Source organism: Prionailurus bengalensis, chromosome X (genome assembly GCF_016509475.1).
Source record: "Prionailurus bengalensis isolate Pbe53 chromosome X, Fcat_Pben_1.1_paternal_pri, whole genome shotgun sequence".
Classification (NCBI taxonomy): domain Eukaryota; kingdom Metazoa; phylum Chordata; class Mammalia; order Carnivora; family Felidae; genus Prionailurus; species Prionailurus bengalensis.
Genome location: NC_057361.1, coordinates 42534270 through 42542841, shown reverse-complemented (window position 1 = coordinate 42542841; position 8572 = coordinate 42534270).

Sequence of the window (8572 nt, the reverse complement as noted above, 5' to 3'; positions counted from 1 at the left end):
GGCTCACTGCTGACAGTGTAGTGTCTGCTTCAGGTCCTCTGTCTCCCTTTCTCTCAGCCCCTCTCCTACGCTCTCTCTCTTTCAAAAGTAAATAAACACAATTTAAAAAAATTAAAAATAAAATTTAAAAAACCCATCCTAGGCCTCTTGTCAGGAGCACTGGGTGCCATTGGCTCTGTTTGATGGTGTTGTCTTTCACCGGAAGTAAGAGCCAAGAGGACCGTCGAGCATGTGCCCTAGGGATGACATATCTGGCAGGGAACAGGGCTCAGTGGCTGAACAAAACCCCATGCTGCAGCCCGCCAGGTGTCAGGCCCGGTCAGAAGAGACCTACAGCTGTAAAAGCTTGACGTGAGATTGGGGAAGTCAGATCTTGGGTCACCAGAGGGACCTGGGGCGGGGGACAGTGTCCCAGGAGCCCCTTGGTTGCTGGGAGCTGTGGAGAGGCCTCAGCTGGCTTTGGAAGGGAGGGGGCAGCAGCTTGCAGGTGGGGTGAGGCAGGGAGCTGATGGCAATAAGGCTGCAGGGTGAGGAAGAGCCCCAGTGCTCCCCACCCCAAAACCAGAGATGGATTTGGTGGCCCCATCCAAAGTGCTCCCCAGGCAGGCAGAGGCCAGCAGCACCCACCCCTCCCTCACTTACGTTATTTGGCTACTTGATAGAGTCCCGTAGTCAACACTTGCTGGACATTGCCTGGAAGCCCAGCCTGGCCCAGTGCAGGCACTGGGATCCCAGACAGGACAGAGGTGCAGGCCCTGCCTAGTACCTGTCTCCTGTGCAATAAGGCTTATGAAGACTGGATCTGTCAGGGTGTGGGAGTCACCGAGGCAGGGGGTAGGAAGGCCTTTCCCCCACCTCAGAGGCAATAGCAAGGTGGATCTTGAAAGGAAACTGCCAGAGCTCAAGGATGAGAAGCAGAGGCATCCCTGGCGGAGAGCACAGCATGGGCAAAGGTGTGGAGGTGTGCAAAGAGAAACAGAGATGGGAATGAGGTGTGCTCCCCATGACAGGTTCTGTGAGGAACCAGATTCTGGGATATGGAACAGCTGCACTGGGGAAGATGGAGCCTCTTCAGGCTGAGACCTCACTGCCTAAACCTCCTTGAGGGTAACCCAGGTGTGGGGCTTCCCTTAACCTTCACCTCAACCTGGAATCTTATGACTCCTTTCTATAGAGAGAAAGCAAGGCAAAGAGGAAAAGAAGCCGTCCTTCAGAGAAGAGCATGTGTGTGTCCTGAAGAAAGTTCTGTGACCGATGCAGGGAGGACCACATGTTGGAACTTGGCTGGGCCAGAACGGGCTTGGGGATAGGTCCTGTGTCTGCTGGTCATACCTCAGCTTGGGGTCAGCCGCCATGGTTTCCAGTTTTCACCCAGCTACCAGCTCATGGTGGGACTTTGAGGAAGTCACTGTCTAGACCTCAGTTTCTCCATCTGTTTAATGGCATTACTGATGCTCTAGGCTCAGACCACTTAATTAGGAGTCTGTGGACTAGAGGTTCCAAAGAGACCTTGAACTTGCAGCAAACTCCATTAAGTGCTGTCGAAGCCCTCCAGCTAAAGACCCCCCAGGAATACACCTGTGGTTCAACAACTTGGGTCCATTGCTTGTTGCAACAAGAGAGAGAGAACACTGTGGGAAACCGTGGCATGTCTCAGCCTCAGCTGTTAGAGAGGACTTCTTCTAGGATTGGGCCGGTTTTAGGTAATTTGGTGGCAGGTTTAAGGAAGCAGGGCTGTGCTCTGGCTTGGAAGAAGGCTGATTCTAAGATTGGGTATCTTAATACATTTTATCTAGAAATAAGGAAGACTAGGGTGAGGTTAAAGTTGAAACTGGTAAAGAAGCAGCATATTAGCCAGGTTAGGGGACTATTTGGTCATTTTTGTGGCTTGGACAATGTCCATGTTCTGTAGGTGTTCACACGTGATTATGGAGTGGTCTTGTTTTTGTCTTGATCGATTGCAGTTGTAGAGTGGCCTTGTCTGAGGTGGATGCTCTATGAAACTGATCATGTTCAACAGTAGGACCCCAGGGTCTGGCTGCGAGTGTGAGGCCAGCTCATGGATGTGGGGTTGCTTTTCTCCTTCTCAGGCTGTTCCTAAGGAGAGAGCTTTGATCAGATTTTGATCGGATTTTCTGGGATCTCACAAAGAAACAAATGCTTAATCTCTAAAATCACCACAGCTCAGATAGGCTTTGAATAACAGATACCTATCCATAGATGGTCCTTCACGTGGGTCATCACACGTGGCCTCAGTGGCTGCCTCCATGAAATGGGCGGCTCCTAGGACAGCCCCAGGTTGTGTGGGGAAGAGCTTAGCCACCCACAGAGGCTTCAACAGTGCTGGTGAAATTAAATCACTCTGGAAAAGTGACTTTGTGAAATTAAATCCTTCAATCTTAAAAACAACATGGACCATTGAACGGCAGCAAAAAAGACTGTTGGGCTTTTCTTCTCTGTGCTTTTTATTATTTTTCTTAAATTAAAACAATTTTTTGAATGTTTATTTTTGAGAGACAGACAGAGCACGAGTGGGGGAGGAGCACAGAGAGAGGGGAAGACACAGAATCCGAAGCAGGTTCCAGGCTCTGAGCTGTCAGCACGGAGTCCGACGCGGGGCTCGAATCCACCAATCGTGAGATCATGACCTGAGCCAAAGTCGGACGCTCAACCGACTGAGCCACCCAGGGGTCCCTAAATTTTGTTAAATGTTTATTTATTTTTGAGAGAGACAGAGTGCAAGCAGAGGAGGGGCAGAAAGGGAGGGAGACATAGAATCCGAAGCAGGCTCCAAGCTCCACGCTGTCAGCACAGACCCCAATGTGGGACTCGAAATCATGAACCGTGAGATCATGACCTGAGCCGAAGTCGGATACTTAACTGATTGAGCCACCCAGGTGACCTCTTCTCTGTGCTTTTTAAAATGTCCTTTTCACAACCCCAACGGAGGGGAATTTGGCATCTAACAAAAATGCATACGTGTTTCTCTTTTGCCCTGGCAATCCCTCTTCCAGCAGCTTGCCTTGAAGATACACCTCCCACAGTGTGAAAATACATAGGTACAAAGTCATTCACTGAAGCATGGTTGATAATTGCAAAATATTGGCAACAATATCAGTTCCTGCACATAGGCAATGGTTGAATAAACTGTGGTACGTTCACCCAATGGAGTCTTACACAGCTGTAGAAAGATCAATGCTATGAACTGATGAGAAGTGATTCCAAGGACATATGTTAAGTGAAAAAAGGAAAGCGCACAAAAGTATCTGGACCTAGAGGGTATTATGCTAAGTGAAATAAGTCCCACAGGAAAAGACAAATACCATAGGATTTCACCTATATGCGGAATCTAAAAAAAAAAAATAAACAGACATACACAGATTATATGGATATATAGGATTATGTCACTCACACTCTGTCACTCAAAAATAAATTTAAAATGTCCAAAAAAAAAAAAAGGAGTTGGGTGCTCAACTGAATGACCCACCCAGGCACCCCATAAATTAAAAAAAATTTTTTTGAGAGAAAAGTATCTACAGTATGCAACCCTTCATGTAAGAAATAAGAGGGTTTAAGTAAAACATGTATATTTGCATATCTTTACAAAGAGAAGCATATTAGGGACAAACCAGCAGCCATTTTTAAAATTTTTTTTTACTGTTTATTTATTTTTGAGAGAGAGAGAGAGAGAGAGAGAGAGAGAGAGAAGGCAGAGAGTGAGTGGGGGAGGGGAAGAGAGAAAGAGAGAGAGAGACACAGAATGTGAAGCAGGCTCCAGGCTCTGAGCTGTCAGCACAGAGCCCGACGCTGGGCTTGAACTCACAAACCATGAGATCATGACCTGAGCTGAAGTCAGACCCTTGACCAACTGAGCCACCCAGGCTCCTGGAAATCAGCAACTATTAAAGTTGGTTGCTTGGAGGGGCTGGGTGGGAGCAGGCTAGAAAGAATAGAATGGAAAAGTGATACTTCTCTGAGCATACTTGTTGGTATAGTTCTGACTTTTGAAACCATGTTAATGTTTTACATACTTAAAAAAATAAAGAAAATTAGCAAGGATCAGGAAAATCCTAATATGGAATACAAACAGAAACAAATTAACCTGAACTGTATTTCAAACACAGCCACACTGAAGGAGAGCAGGAAAAAGAACTAACCCAAGTAACTTTTGAATATGGTATCCATCAGACTGAAGACAAAAAGACTGTGACAAATATTGACCTCTAGTTGGTAGACGTGCCTTCCACAGTAGTATCAGTTAGTGCATCTGAAAGTACTGAATGTGTATCTTAGGATTGAGATAAGTAAATTCTCGTGGATAAAGAGAATCCGGTTTCTCAGTACTGGATAAGGGAGTTACAAATACAGAGAACGAAAGGCTAGGATGAACACTCTGGTGTTGGATTGGTATTGTAGATGTCAGTAGGAACTCATATAATTTAATATATAAGTAGAAATATGGATGTGTGGGTGGACTTACATACATATGTATATATGGATTCACTACATACATGCATCTATATTTATGTCCTAACTCTGTCCTCTGAGAAGGCCTTGAATCAGCAACACTATAGAAGCAATGAGCACTTCTAGTGCCCAGTTCTTGGTTTCCTAAATGCCATTTTCCACTAAAAGGAAACAAGTCTTCTTGGAGGAAATGGCTGACCCCAGAGTCATGACAGGGAATGTACGAGCTGGACCTGAAACATCCTGATGTGATATAAAGGAAAGATGTGCTCAGAAAATGATGGAGACATGTCATAAGGACACAGGAACCAGTTGGAGAAGATTCCCACTGGCCAAATCTAGAATAATTAGAACATTAAAATAAACAATGAGAATTCTTTTCAACAAATGGTGCTGGGCAAACTGGGTATCTGCATGCAAAAGAATGAAGTTGGAATCTTACCTCACACCATATACAAAAATTAACTCAAAATAGATCAAACATCTAAATGTAAGGCCTGAAACTATAAAACTCTTAGAAGAAAACATAGGGGAAAGCTTCATGACATTTTGGGTTTGGTAATGGTTTCTTGGATAAGATACCAAAAGCACAGGCAACAAAAGTAAAAATAAGTTGGCTATGCCAAAATTAAAAACTTCTGCTCATCAAAGGACACTATCAAATGAGTGAAAAGGCAACCCACAGAATAGGGTAAGAATACTTACAAATTATATATCTGATAAGAGGCTAATGTCCAGAATATATAAAGAACTTCTACAACTCAACAACAAAAAACAAACAACCCCATTTTAAAATGAGCAATGGAAGGTGCATGGGTGGCTTAGTTAAGCATCTGACTCTTGATTTCAGCTCAGGTCACGATCTCACGGTTCATGGGTTCCAGCCCCGCATAGGGCTCTGTGTTGACAGTGTGGAACCTGCTTAAGATTCTTCTCTCTCTCTCTCTCTCTCTCTCTCTCTCTCTCTCTCTCTCTCTCCCCCTCCCCCCAATTAAATAAATAAACTTAAAAAAAAACAGGGGCACCTGGGTAGCCCAGTCAGTTAAGTGTCCAATTTCAGCTCAGATCGTGATCTTGCAGTCTGTGGGTTTGGGCCTTGCGTCAGGCTCTGTGCTGACAGCTCAGAGCCTGGAATCTGCTTCAGATTCTGTGTCTCCCTCTCTCTCTGCCCCTCCTCTGCTCATTCTCACTCTCTCTCTCTCTCAAAAATAAATAAACATTTAAAAATAATAATAAAAAACAAAATAAAATAAGCAAAGGACTTGAATAGACATCTCTCCAAATAATATATATATAAATAGGGACAATAACCACATGAAAAGATGCTAAACATCACTAACCATTAGGGAAATATCAGTCAAAACCACAGTGAGATACCACCTCACACCCATTAGAATGGCTACTATAAAAAAAATTAATAACAAAAGATAAGAAGTGTTGGCAAAGATACCCCTGTTGGAACCCCTATGAATCGAATGTAGGAGTGTAAAATGATACAGCCCCTGTGGAAAACAATATGGTGGTTCCTCAGAAAGCAAAAAATAGAATTACCATAGGATCCAGGAATTCCATTTTGGATATGTACCCAAAAGAATTGAAAGTAGGGACTCAAAGAGATATTTATAGACCCATGTTCATAGCAGCATTATTCCCAATAGCCCAAAAGTGGAAGCAACTCAAGTGTTTGTTGATGGATGAATGGGTAAACAAAATGTGACATATACAAACAAAGGAATATTATTCAGTCTTTAAAAAGAAGGAAATTCTGATACATGCTCTAACCATGCATGAACCTTGAGAACATTATGCTAAGTGAAATAAGCCAGTCACAGAAAGGCAAATCTGTATGATTTCATTTATATGAAGTACTTAGAGTAGTCAAATATATAGGAACAGAAAGTAGAATGGTGGTTGCCAGGGGCTGGAGGAGGGGGAAATGGGGAGCTGGTGTTTAATAGAATACAGAGTTACAAATACAGGGTACAGAGTTTAAGTTTGGGAAGATAAAAATGTTCTGGAGATGGATGGTGGTGTTGATTGCACAACACTGTGAATATATTTAATGTTACTAAACTGTACACTTAAAAATGGTTAAGATGGCTGGGGCACCTGGGTGGTTCAGTGAGTTGAGCATCTGACTTCAGCTCGGGTCGTGATCTCATGGCTCACGAGTTCGAGCCTCACATCAGGTTCTGTGCTGACAGCTCAGAGCCTGAAGCCTCCTTCTGATTCTGTGTCTCCCCCTCTCTCTGCCCTTCCCCTCTAGTGTTCTGTCTCTCTCTCTTTAAAAAATAAATAAACGTTAAAAATTTTTTTAATGGTTAAGATGGTAAACTTTATTGGGGCACCTGGCTGGCTCAGTGAGACTGTTGATCTTGGGGTTGTGAGTTCAAGCCCCACTCTGGGTGTAGAGATTACTTAAAACTTAAAACAAAATTTTTTTAAAGATGGTAAACTTTGTTACATGTTTTTTATCACAATTTTAAAACTTATGCTCAGTGAAAGAAACAAGACACAAAAGATGACGTATGATTTCATTTATACAAAATGTCCAGAATAAGCTAATCTACAGAGACATGAAGAGATCAATGACATTGTCTAGGACTGTCAGGGGCAGATGGGGAGTGACTGCTAACAAGCACAAGGCTTCTTTTGGGGGTGATTGAAATGTCCTAAAAATAGACTGTGGTGATTTTTACACAAGTCTATAAAATATGCTAACTACCATTGCATTATATAACTAAGACAGGTGAGTTTTATGGTATGTAAATTATATCTCAATTAAGCTACTTTCATAAATAAAGATGGGGGGGGCGCATGGGTGGCTCAGTCAGATAAGCATCTGACTTTGGCTCAGGTCATGATCTCACCACTTTAAACTTCGAGCCCCGCATCGGGCTTTGTGCTGACAGCTCAGATTCGGATTCTGTGTCCCCTCTCTGTCCCTCCTCCATTCATTCTCTCTCTCTCTCTCTCTCTCTCTCTCTCTCTCTCTCTCTCTCAAAAATAAACATTAAGAAAATTTTTTTTAAAAAGTCAAATAACAATGAGTGCTGGTGAAGATGTGGATAAATTGGGACATTCATACTCTGCTGGTAGGAATGGAAGAAAATGTCCTCGTTCTTAGAAAATTCATATTGAAGTATTGAGTTGAAAAGGTATCACCTCTTCAACTACTATCAAATAGTTTAAAAGAACTATAGATAGATACAGATGATAGAGATTAGAGACAGAGAAAGAAACAGGGAAAATATGTTGTTATTATGAGACTTGGCATTGACATTAGATTGACTTGCCAAACTAATAATGAAAAATGGGATCTCATTGCCTTAATTTGCATCTCTTTAATTATGGAGAGACTATTTAAAATGCCTCAGAAATCATAATCCATAATGACCACAAAGGCTAACTAAAAGATTTGACAAATACACCCACCCTCTACTAAGCTCCAGTGATAAAAACAAAATACCACATCTAGTAGATGTGAAATGGTATCTAATTATTGTTTTAATTTTGCGTTTCAATGACAACTAAAGAGATTGGGTTATCTTTTCATATATTATATATATTGGTCATTTCAGGGGTCTTCTGCTGTAAATTACCTGAATGTCCACTGTCCATTTTCTAGTGTATTGTTTGTCTTTTTCTTACTGAGTTGTAGACATCTTTTATATGTCCTAGAGTCTAGATGCTAGTTCTTTGCCATACACATCAAAAGACTACATGGAAACAATCAAGTCTGTGAAGCTCAGGGTCACCCATAGTGAGGATCTTCCAGTTTAAATGCCAGGTCTTGCAACTAAGGGAAACATTTCTGGCATATGCTGTGGGTCATTGTTGACTCTACTTGTGTATGTTTGAAAACTGAGGGAAAAATTAAAATGGTAATTCATAGAATGTAGTCTGTATTCTGCTGTTAAGGAAAGAAAATAATGTTTGTGCATCTGGACTATTATATAATAATAATAATTATTATTATTATTATTATATATTTAATGAATAATTAACTGTTAAATATTTTCACTTGTAATACATGAGTATCAATCTTATGAGTTAAAACTCTAACTTTATGCTAACATTTTTTAATGTTTATTTTTTGAGGGAG